Consider the following 13,234-nt stretch of genomic DNA (forward strand, 5'->3'; position numbering starts at 1 on the left):
AATGTTATCTGTTCATTGATGACATAGAAGCTCTGTGTTAGACAGAGTTCCCCAGTATGGGTCTAAATACTCATCTCTCTTTTATCACCTGAAAGGTCTTATTTAATCATAACTACAGAATGTTAAGGGATTGGAAGGGATATAGTCCCAACCTCCCCTTCATGGGCAGGGATACCTCACACTAATCCAGGCCTTATCAAGCCTGGCTTTGAATACTGCCAGGGTTGAGTCAGTTACAGATAGGTATTAGATTCAATAGGGCAGCATCTCAAGTACTTTAGCATATCTCTTGCTAAATACGAAGAATACATCTAGCTTCCTGGGAACCCCTTTCACACAGCACAGAAGTATCTATGCAGGGTCAAGTGTATGAGAAGGGGAGAACTGCAATTGTTTCTGGTCCAAGCCTTGAAATTCAAACTTTGACCTGCAGCTTAGGAAGTCATTGGTCAAAGTAGTAAGACAGCTTGTTCAACCATCATGACAGCTAAAATGACCTTCAAGTCAAAAATCACTTTCTAAAGTCATCTAACTCCCTCGTGAATTGATTGCTAGTCAAGCTACTGTCAGAAGTGCTGTCATCATTCTTGTCCTCTAAGTAGATGAAACTTTCCACAACTCTGTCACTAATTTATGCATAAACTCTGATTCTTTTCAATAAAAATGGTAATCTTCATGAGGCACTTTGAGAGAAAAACAACAAAATTCTGAACTGTGACTGTGTGCATCAGGAATACTGTTATCTGAGATGGCAATGTGAAAATGAGTAGAAACATGTCTTCATCTGTAAATACACAGGGATACTCATGCTCTAGCAACTTTTAGAAAATTTTATTCTCTTTTGAAAAATCTTACAGATATGCTTTTTGCATCCTTTTAAATTACTCTTTTTCTGGATTTGGGGGGAATTAGAATTACAGAGTTACTGTTTTATGCACTATGACATAAACTTTGATTAAATGTAGGGTTTATCAAGCTTTAAATAATAAATGTATTCTTTTTCATGCATAGATACTAATTTTTTCAGTGTGACTTTGTCATCTGACTAATTATCACATAGGCTGAAGTAAAAATACAGATGAAATATTTTCTCGGAAAATACCCTGTTAAATGGAAAGAAGCACACTCAGAAATTAAGTTATATCAAAGGAACAGTATGTTTCACTGAAAAAATATTTTGCAAACTTATGTAATAGTTCTATGTGATTTTAATTTATTATAATAATATACAATATTATTTTGTAATAGTCATAATATCTTTCTAATTGAGATATCCTTCGTCACTACAATAGCAGTAAATAAATAAAATTGCACTTATTTTTTATAAGCAACCAGGTTTTCTTTTTATTTTGGCTATTGTTCTGCATGTAGCTTGCTGAATAAATAGAATAAAGAAAAAAATTTGAGCTATATCAAGCCAACACACCTAAGGTATTTCTAAAAACACTAATACTTTTTTTTTCTCAGTTAAACAAAAAAAAAAAAAAGCATCTGTAAAATTAAGTGTCAGAAATAGTTCTGAAGATACAAAATGTTCTCAGAACTGTTTCTCTTCATAAACGTTATTTTAAAATGTTATGAATTTCCTCTAGTTGATATGCAGACAGTCTTGAATATTTTCAAGATTGTATAGTTATTATGCATTCTACTTTTACAGATAGTTCTAGCTTAATTTTCAGAGTCAGCAGTAAAATGTGTGTACATGTAAATATGCAGACAGTAATTTTGTCCTCAGGGAGAACAAAGCATTTACCCAGAAATGTGTGTGATAATTCTGTCAGAAAAGAGCATCCCCACAACACCTTTAAAACTGTTTTTATTTGGCTACGTTCCCTTCCTCCTATTTGTTTTTAACTGTTACACTGCAGTATGGTATCTTCTGTAAAAACTGTTAGGATTATCTTTTTTATTGTTCTTCTCTTTTTAATTTAATGCAAAAAATTATTTTCTACTAGTACAATTCTTGTTCTAGCAATATGATACAATTGAATAAAAATATGAAGATAGACAGAAACATAATGGTTTCACTAATCTAATGAACTTTATCCTTATTTTATTCCTATAGTTAATAGATGTATATGAAGTTACGTATATATTTATATATATGTGTGTATGTGTGTGTGTGTGTATACACACACCTTCAGAAGACCATTTATGGAGGCGGTTATGTGGTTTATATGTGGGTTTTTGGGGTTTTGCTTTTGTTCTGTCTTTATTTTTATTTATCATTTTGAACATATGTCTACAGTATTTCAAGATTATACATTTAAAGAAATTTGGGATACATTTCCCACAGGCGGGGAGTTAAGTTTTTTAGTGGAAGAGGAAGCAAAAACATAGAGATGAGAATGATTTTGAGGAAGGAACTTAGGTTGGCTGAATGTTTCATAAAATATTTCTTTCAATTTCTCTTCACTGTTTAATATTTTGATAATCAAATGTTGATAATCCTTAGTGGGACCCCTGAAACAGGACTTCTTTTTCTCATATGCCTATGCATATGTTCTTACTTCCTTGCACATGACTGCAAGTGGATGCCTGAAAATAAGCAATAGGATTTTACACTGTGTGAACAGAGATGACAGGCTTCTGTAAATAAAAATAGGTGGCTGATAGATACACACTTATCTGCACATTTAGCCACACTTGAAACAAGATATTAAGTTTCTTTCCAAGCAATTCTATTGCCATTTTTTATCATTGGTCAAAATTGTGCAGTTTCAACTGCCAGTTAAATATTAGAGATTTAAGAAATATTTCTGTCTCTCAGCATCCTTTAGTAAATCACATTTTTTCTGGTTCATATTGTTTTTGGGTTATGACCGTATTCCTGGCAACAAAATGACCTACATGACAAGACACATCACATGTCTATGAACATATGGTCTAACATCTTGTACTCCTTTAAGAATACCATTGTGGTTTTCTCGCATTAGCTGTGTTATCTGTTACAAATGCCACACAGTTGGCTAGGAAAAGGTTCAGCGCACTCAAAGATTTCTCCGTTGCAATGACATTATTTTTAGTACTGTCCTGATTAATGGAGAGCATATTTTAGAAGAAAACAAAATACAAAAATGCTGATATAATTACTTTGGAATATAAGACTAGATAAGAAATTACAATGTGGAAGTTTTTAATCAGTATGATTGCTAGCATCTGCCATCAGAGAAAATCCCATTTCAGTTTTGTATGCCTATCCCTTGGAACGGGAAAAAAATATGCAAAGCTAGGACAACTTTCTGTTTTCTTATTAGATAAATAAAGGTTCTGCCCCATTTGGAATTTTCATTCCAGACAAACACTTTTAAAATCTGTTTTCACAGATGTTGTGCTATTGCAAAGGAAAGAGTAACTCAAATTAATATTTCTTGTCTCACTAAAAATGTACATCAGCTGTATTTTTCAGTGTTACTTGGATCTACTCCTGATTCTTTATTACAGTCTATATATTTCTGCACACTGTAACCACTGTCTTAATTAAAAATCTTTGTGCTTTATCAGTCCATTTCTGATGAGATTATGTATCACTCACCAATATATTGCAGTTTTCTCTGCTGAAAAGTGTCTCCCCTTGCAAAAGAGATGATGATAATAAGCCCTACAACTAGCTTGCTTCATGTTATTTTATAAAAACAATAAAACAACATCTGTTTTTTAAAAGAGTCACAGCAACCTTTGCCTAAATGATAACTGAAATTGACACTAGCAGCAGAATTCTACTAATAAACTAAAGAATTCCTTTTAGTCTCCTCAATGAAGCAGCATCCATAGATGATGTTATAGCAGCTGAAGACTCCTGTTTTCTGGCTGGTGTAAGCACTCTAATTCAACACAACTTTTATGTTGTTTAAATGATTAGCCAAATTCACAAGATTTTTCATACTGCTCTCTTTATTTTCTTTCTACCTCATTTGCCCTTGTGCCTATGTTTTGGAAAATAGCCAAATTGTATTTTTTTGACTAAGTACCAATAAACTGAATTTAGAATTCAGTAACTTTCAAAGTCTTCTATAACACAGAATACAAAATGGTTTTATGAGATATGAACTTTTCTCTTTCTGTAACACTTTTAAAGAAGCATGGAAGAAAAATCATAAGTATCTCAAAGGTTGCCTAGTAGGTAAGAAACTGTTTACTAGTGGTAGAAAGAAATGTAAGAACTAGAATTTTTAATTATATATTTTTAAGGGCTAACATTAACTAAAAAGCAAAATAAAAAAGTCAGTCACTACACCTTTCATGCCATAATTCCTTTGTGTTTGGTTTTTTTTTCCTAAGTGTAGTCTGAAGTATCTCTTCCTGGACTATATTGAAATGTTGTCCTTTACTTAATAATGGGTATGCAATTTCTTTTATACATAATTGAAACAGAAATTTAGGGAACAAGTAAACTATTTACTTGATAAGCAGCAATAAAATAGTGCTCTGTAACTATTCAAAAATTTCATTTCAGTTAATAATATTCTTTATGGTATCCTGTTTGGTCCTCCATACTGCTTGAGTCTAGCTTTTCTGGTAACAAACTTGAAAGTTCCAAAGAACTAGAAATAAACATGAATATGTGTATGTATTCAAAAATTCACTCAACTAAACTTTAAAGTGATGCATGGATTACATACATTTTTATTAGTACTAAATATATTTGTTAAGTAGTTGAGAGTTGCATACCCAGCATTGGAGATGGGCATATCTGTGGGGTTTACAAATAGTGCTGCATGCCTTCATTATGATATTTCACATTTCCATCTTAGCATCTCTCCTGTCCTTATTTTTAATTGAAATTTAGTTTAAAGAACTTCTTAGATACTGTAAGTACATGAAATATTTATCAATGTTAAATGCTGTTGGCAAAAGAAACTTTGACACTAAGAATTTAAAAAAAAAAAAAAAAAGAGTGGATTTGTGTTGGTTTTTGCAGGATTTTCATTGGCTATATTACATCAAAGGATGCGGTACTGTCCATTTCCACAGCTACAGTATCAGGGTTTGGGATTTTTTTTTTTACTTTGTAAAATAATTCATTCATTAGAGCTGCATCCATTTACTGGGTTGAAAAATATTTCTTTATTAGATACGTGCTCACTGCTAAAAAATATATAAGAGAATAGAAGTCAGAGGAGTAGGCTCAGGAAAATGTCACATTCTCCTGTGCAGAAAACCCCTCCCCTCCAATGTGTTTGCTGGAATTCAGTTAGGCAAACTGATCACTACTTCAAGCTGTTCACAGAGAAGGCATATCTCTGTGCACTGTGTGCAGTTGCAGTGCTGCTTATTATTTTATTTTAATATTTATTAATTTTTTTTTTACTAATAAATATCTGGCATTCCAAACTTCTTTCACACAGAGATTTTTATTGAGTTTTTTATCAAGTTTATTGAGTCTTTATTGCAAGAACCCAGGTATATATTCAGATTCCTAACTCAGCACAAAATTCTACTTTCTCCTAAGACTAGTTTAAATTGAAGTCTTTATTTAACAATCATTTTTGACAACTACATTGGAATAGATTGTTATTCCAAAAATTCCAAGATATCTCAGTTGAGGAACTTCTGAAGAAAAATGGCACAAAATTGTTTTAAAATGCAAAATTACTAAACTGCCTAGGAGAACATGGCTCTCAAAAGATCCAGAGTAACAGAAACCAAAGGATATTTCACAGTTCAAAGGGCAGAATCAAGCATTTTAGTACTAGTAACAACAACCTGTTGTTATCTGTTCAAGGTTTGTAAGCCTAGATATGATAGAAGGGAAAAGAACAAAAAGTACATAAAGGGATAAATTAAACATGGAGCTAATTTTACAGGGACAAATACTAATGACATAGTCACAATACTAAGAAAGTACTTAATCTCATATGAAAATTCTATTATTTTTAAGAAAAATGAAACAAATTTGGAAACAATTGGAATCTCCCTTTATTAGAGAATAAACCTTTAGAAAAGGATCCAAAAAAATTTATTCATTCAAAACAAAGTCAAAATTGAAATTACTGTTGTCTAGAAATAGAGCTGTGAAAGCAATAGCTCACAAGGAGTGAAGCTGCAGCATCTGCCGAAGTACCAATGTGTATGCATTGGCCACAAACACTTCCATCTAGAAAGCAAGCTTATGACCATCAGATGAGAAGACATCAGAGAGAATAAGTAACAAACTGAAGGCTGTTGAGAAAAGAGTTGAACAACAGTTGCAACTGTGGAAAGTGATTAAACTTATCCAGGAATTTCTCCACCGGTTCTAGATTCTGGTTTATGCAGAGGAAACTGGAATTCTTTGTTCAAGGTTAGTTCAAGTAACAAACCAAAGGTCTGGAAGTGCAGTAATGGTCTTTTTGTTATGCCATAAGCCACCTCACTCTTTTGTTCCACGCTGAGGTGGGACACTATGACTACACTAAAACAGTCCCATATAGGATAAGCCATGTACTTTTGGGAGATAGATTTCTCTGTCATTCAGAAGGCTTGTAATTACTCTTATTTCGATATTAACCTTTATTTTTTTTAATCAAATAATTGTATAAAATATAGTTTAGGAATAATTTCTTCAGAAAGTTGTGAATATTTCAGTCACTATTCACATAGTTAGATGGGAGGGATGAAGGGACAAGATAAGGGAAGCACAAGAGCCTGCTGCAGCTCTAAGTCTAGATTGACCTCCAGGAAGGCACTAAAAACCTCTCTGAAAGAGATCAACTATTGAACACACTGGCTCCTGCAAGCTTTAAGGCATAATACACATGACATTACTGTATTTTTTTCTTTTTAATTTAGAAGCTTTTGGTTATTGCCAAGTCATTCAATGGCACTTTTACCTATTGTGAGGGGAAACAGGGTGAAAGAAAACTATTTATTTTTTGTATTTCTCTGATTTGTTATGAATAATGAAGCAATACATTGAACAATGAACTTATGAGGATGGCAAAATTTTAATGTAGTAAAAGGAAAAAAAAATATTCTGAGTCTTCCATGAGCAAAACTAGTCATGCAGTAGAAGAAAAAAATATTGAAATTTAGTGGGTTAAATCTACATTAATGAAATAATGTCCACTGGAAAACTGTTAGATTGTCATTCTCTCTTAATAAAACAAGAGTGTTTTTTTCAGTTGTGTTTGTATGTCTGATAACTTGCAGCTCAACTTTAGTACTTAAAATCTAAATTAGACCATTTGATTTTCTTTTATGATATTTCTTCAAACAAGTTCCCCAGATTACTTTTCCATGATGTGTTGCTCGATAATTATTCTCATTAGTAGAAAAGAGCATGCAAGCTGCTCCCTGATTTTTTAAAAACCTAATCACCTGTAATATTTTGTAATTATAGGCTTCTTCTCTAGGAATCTTTAAATCATAAATCCACATTCGTGTAAGTAATGCAGAAAAAGTATGTTTAAAAATATACTTTCCCTTGAGATTATTTTGTTATGGCTCTTTCATTTTCAACAGATAACAGAGATAGAAGTGACTGCCTAGTATATAACAATGTCAAATTCCATTATTGTAATGGTTAATTACTCTACCAAAAAATAATGAACTCAACTACTTTATATTTTTACTCACCTGTCAAGGAAAGCTTTTAACTCTGCATCAAAGTACACATTAATTTGAGCAAGTGCACAGAAAAAAATGGAAGAGTTTATAATATAATAACTATAAAAATGGCCAAAAGGATTACTCCATAAATAGGAAAACATTTTTAGCCCAATTAAGCTTTTAACAAACTAATTAAAATAAAGCAGATATTTATTAGTTCATTTACAGCAATGCTCACTCTTTGCAGTCCATAATAATACAGTAAAGCCTCATAAATAATAGAATGAAGCTTCTTGTTCAAGGAAACACACTAGCACCTGTAACCTTTTATCCACTACAGTTACTCCTATTTCATCCCAAGTCCTGAGCTTGAGACTTCAGGCTCCTTGAAAGCAGAGAAATGGTGCATAGTTTTGGATAGTTGTAAAGTCTCAAAGTTCTCACTGCTGAAGCTGACAGGGTAGATCCTGTTCTATACATTTCAATGTCTCAATGTATTTTTGCTTTTGTGTGCTTTTGAGCCCTTCCCTTCCCTTCCCTTCCCTTCCCTTCCCTTCCCTTCCCTTCCCTTCCCTTCCCTTCCCTTCCCTTCCCTTCCCTTCCCTTCCCTTCCCTTCCCTTCCCTTCCCTTCCCTTCCCTTCCCTTCCCTTCCCTTCCCTTCCCGCACCTTCCCGCACCTTCCCGCACCTTCCCGCACCTTCCCGCACCTTCCCTTCCCTTCCCTTCCCTTCCCTTCCCTTCCCTTCCCTTCCCTTCCCTTCCCTTCCCTTCCCTTCCCTTCCCTTCCCTTCCCTTCCCTTCCCTTCCCTTCCCTTCCCTTCCCTTCCCTTCCCTTCCCTTCCCTTCCCTTCCCTTCCCTTCCCGCACCTTCCCTTCCCTTCCCGCACCTTCCCTTCCCGCACCTTCCCGCACCTTCCCTTCCCGCACCTTCCCTTCCCGCACCTTCCCTTCCCGCACCTTCCCTTCCCTTCCCTTCCCTTCCCTTCCCTTCCCTTCCCTTCCCTTCCCTTCCCTTCCCTTCCCTTCCCTTCCCTTCCCTTCCCTTCCCTTCCCTTCCCTTCCCTTCCCTTCCCTTCCCTTCCCTTCCCTTCCCTTCCCTTCCCTTCCCTTCCCGCACCTTCCCGCACCTTCCCTTCCCTTCCCTTCCCTTCCCTTCCCTTCCCTTCCCTTCCCTTCCCTTCCCTTCCCTTCCCTTCCCTTCCCTTCCCTTCCCTTCCCGCACCTTCCCGCACCTTCCCGCACCTTCCCTTCCCGCACCTTCCCTTCCCTTCCCTTCCCTTCCCTTCCCTTCCCTTCCCTTCCCTTCCCTTCCCTTCCCTTCCCTTCCCTTCCCTTCCCTTCCCGCACCTTCCCTTCCCTTCCCTTCCCTTCCCTTCCCTTCCCTTCCCTTCCCTTCCCTTCCCTTCCCTTCCCTTCCCTTCCCTTCCCTTCCCTTCCCTTCCCTTCCCTTCCCTTCCCTTCCCTTCCCTTCCCTTCCCTTCCCTTCCCTTCCCTTCCCTTCCCTTCCCGCACCTTCCCGCACCTTCCCGCACCTTCCCTTCCCTTCCCTTCCCTTCCCTTCCCTTCCCTTCCCTTCCCTTCCCGCACCTTCCCGCACCTTCCCTTCCCTTCCCGCACCTTCCCTTCCCTTCCCGCACCTTCCCGCACCTTCCCTTCCCTTCCCACACCTTCCCTTCCCTTCCCTTCCCTTCCCTTCCCTTCCCTTCCCTTCCCTTCCCTTCCCTTCCCTTCCCTTCCCTTCCCTTCCCTTCCCTTCCCTTCCCTTCCCTTCCCTTCCCTTCCCTTCCCTTCCCTTCCCTTCCCTTCCCTTCCCTTCCCTTCCCGCACCTTCCCTTCCCTTCCCTTCCCTTCCCTTCCCTTCCCTTCCCTTCCCTTCCCTTCCCTTCCCTTCCCGCACCTTCCCTTCCCTTCCCTTCCCGCACCTTCCCTTCCCTTCCCTTCCCTTCCCTTCCCTTCCCTTCCCTTCCCTTCCCTTCCCTTCCCTTCCCTTCCCTTCCCTTCCCTTCCCTTCCCTTCCCTTCCCTTCCCTTCCCTTCCCTTCCCTTCCCTTCCCTTCCCTTCCCTTCCCTTCCCTTCCCTTCCCGCACCTTCCCGCACCTTCCCTTCCCTTCCCTTCCCTTCCCTTCCCTTCCCTTCCCGCACCTTCCCTTCCCGCACCTTCCCTTCCCGCACCTTCCCTTCCCTTCCCTTCCCTTCCCTTCCCTTCCCTTCCCTTCCCTTCCCTTCCCTTCCCTTCCCTTCCCGCACCTTCCCTTCCCGCACCTTCCCTTCCCGCACCTTCCCTTCCCGCACCTTCCCTTCCCGCACCTTCCCTTCCCTTCCCGCACCTTCCCGCACCTTCCCTTCCCGCACCTTCCCTTCCCGCACCTTCCCGCACCTTCCCTTCCCTTCCCGCACCTTCCCTTCCCTTCCCGCACCTTCCCGCACCTTCCCTTCCCGCACCTTCCCTTCCCGCACCTTCCCTTCCCTTCCCACACCTTCCCTTCCCTTCCCTTCCCTTCCCTTCCCTTCCCTTCCCTTCCCTTCCCTTCCCTTCCCTTCCCTTCCCTTCCCTTCCCTTCCCTTCCCTTCCCTTCCCTTCCCTTCCCTTCCCTTCCCTTCCCTTCCCTTCCCTTCCCTTCCCTTCCCTTCCCTTCCCTTCCCTTCCCTTCCCTTCCCTTCCCTTCCCTTCCCTTCCCTTCCCTTCCCGCACCTTCCCTTCCCTTCCCTTCCCTTCCCGCACCTTCCCTTCCCGCACCTTCCCTTCCCTTCCCTTCCCTTCCCTTCCCTTCCCTTCCCTTCCCTTCCCTTCCCTTCCCTTCCCTTCCCTTCCCTTCCCTTCCCTTCCCTTCCCTTCCCTTCCCTTCCCTTCCCTTCCCTTCCCTTCCCTTCCCTTCCCTTCCCTTCCCTTCCCTTCCCTTCCCGCACCTTCCCGCACCTTCCCGCACCTTCCCTTCCCGCACCTTCCCGCACCTTCCCGCACCTTCCCGCACCTTCCCTTCCCGCACCTTCCCTTCCCGCACCTTCCCTTCCCTTCCCACACCTTCCCGCACCTTCCCTTCCCGCACCTTCCCCACCAATATCAGTTAGTCAGATTTGAGGCTTATTCAGAAAGTCAGACTGGACACAGGCATCTTCCACCTGTCAAATTTTTAATATTGACCTTCTATGAGATGTTTGAGTATCTAAATAATCACAGGGCCTTGGATGTGAGCTGTGTGTGATGTAGGAAGGTTATAATTCTCCAAAGCCACAACAGGTGCATTATCTTTGTGCTTGACTGACTTCCTGCTTCACTTTGTTCCTGCTTCTTTTCTTAGAGCAAAAAAACAGTCTTTCCTCAGTTTTCAAGTTATTTTTCCCTGGCTAATATGAAAAATCAAAAAACTGTATATCATTCTTCCTGTTTTCAAACTTACTTTATCTTTCCCCAAACATGACAATGAATAACACAGCAAAAGACATAGGATAACAAACGTAGTTCATGACACAGTTGCCTGAACTTGTTTTTTGTTTTATGTAGCAAGTGATATAAACCTACAGGGTGAGAAGTAAATGTTCTCCTAAACCACTAATAATTCTGAGTGAACTACCAATATATTCAAATACCATGTAAGTATTTGGTTTTCATGTATTTGCTTCATACTTCATGCATAGTTTATCTTATATTCTTAGGAAATAAAACACCAATGAACCAAAAAACAGGTTGTTTTTTTTTCTTTACTGCAAGTCTCTGCTTAATTGTGGATAGTAGTACTAGATCACATTTTTGTTTGAACATTTTTTAGTTTCAGAACAGGAGACAAATTTTAATCCTCTTAAACAATTTTTAAGGGAGTAGTTTCAGCTTCTGCCAACTGCTGTTGCTGCAAGTGATTTCTGAACATTCTGGGAACTTGAAATATCCACATATTGAAATATCCACATATGAAGATAGCTGGAAGACTGCGGAAACGTAAAAAAAAAAAAAAAAAAAAAAAAGCTTAGAGTTCTCCTTGCCATGCTTGAGAATAATATTAAAGGGAACCACGTACATATGGATCTAATGACGGGCAGCATGCATCAAATTATTCCACTGAAGCTGCAGTCCATATGCTGCTGCATCCAGAGGTTTTCTGTCCAATGTAGGGAGATTATCAAATGTCCCATTGTTACCCTGTACCAGGACTCTTGCACAATATCCATCAGAGTACTTGAAATGCATCGAATACATCAAATACAAATGTTAAGGGGAAAAGCCTTTATCTGTGATTTGTTGTATGCTTTCAGTTCCTCTCTGCTGTAACAAACCTTGAGGCAGTTGGCAGGTGGTATCAGACAGAACAGATCTCCAGCCGCTTCATCTTCCACTTGACAAATAGACCATTTCACATCAATCTTGTGGTTCAGTACATTTAGAAAGTTTACAGCATCTTTCTGTCCTGAAACGTCTGGATCTACTGTTGCTACCTGTCCCTATATGTAAATTACTATATTGAAGATCAATTTTCTCCTATTTCAGATTTCTCAGTAAGAAAATAATGAAAGCTTTCTGTTTGATTCACCTATATATATAAAGCATGATTATTTCTGTTGAAGTACAGGAGGATGTCCTACTAAAAGATGAAACCAAACATTTCAGAGGCAATTAATTATGCTCTGAAAAAAAAATCTAAATATTCTCCTTTTATATTACATTAGGAGCTGTTTCAGCATATTACAGGGTCTTTTTGAGTATCACCAGGAACCACGAACACTGGGAAAATGAGTTCTGAAAATACACATATTATATAAGAATGTGTTATTTCAATTAAAATTGTGCTATTAGCACACTTAATACTGATATACTTGTTTTAAATCAGAGTAAATATGGAACTTTCTGATTACATAATCTAAAAGGCAACTCCTGAAATTATGTTGCCTGCACAGTAACAAGAATCTAAACATTATAGACTTTTTTGACTGTTATGATGGGTGACAAGACATTTATGTATATTTGGCTGCATTTTCCCATTTAAAAAATATTAAATATTCTATCAGTTTAAACTAAAAGTGTCTATGAAATAGTAAAGAAAACAATGGCCTTAAATTAAGATTTTGTACATTAAAAACCTTCAAACAATTAATTTATCTGAAAAGTATGATTTTTTATGTTAAATAGAAATTTCTGGAAATAAATGAGAATTTATATATATGAAAATTTAGATTACAATTAGCATTAAATCTTTAGCTGATAGGATATTTTGTCTAATAGAATTGTTCTTTTTTCATAGCACTTTAATGTATAGTTATCTGAGAAATTTGAGATCATAATATCAAGCTGTACATGCACTTTACTTATTTTTAAATTAATTTAATGTTACTATTTAAAATATCACAGAAGCCAAGAAAATACTGATTTACAAAAATAAAAGATAAATTGGTCATGTAAAATTAAAATAGATAAAATCTCTATAAAGTAATGAAAGTAAACTAGAAGAAAACAAAGATGCGCATTAGTTTCCAGTTTTATTCATAGAAATTCATAGCATTACCTTGAATTCATAAATTGTGAATTCTTTCTAGATGAGAAATGGCCTTCAAAAAACCCTCAGTTGTATATTTATTATTCTGAGAGACAGTCTGATCTTTGTAAGAAGGGCAGAGAATCACAATGATACACCATAATGTTGAATGGTATTTTTAAGGCCATCACAGGAGCCATCTGTCCTCCCATTTGTTTAAGCCATGGCGAGGTACTGACCT

This window comes from Poecile atricapillus, chromosome Z (genome assembly GCF_030490865.1).
Source record: "Poecile atricapillus isolate bPoeAtr1 chromosome Z, bPoeAtr1.hap1, whole genome shotgun sequence".
Classification (NCBI taxonomy): Eukaryota; Metazoa; Chordata; class Aves; order Passeriformes; family Paridae; genus Poecile; species Poecile atricapillus.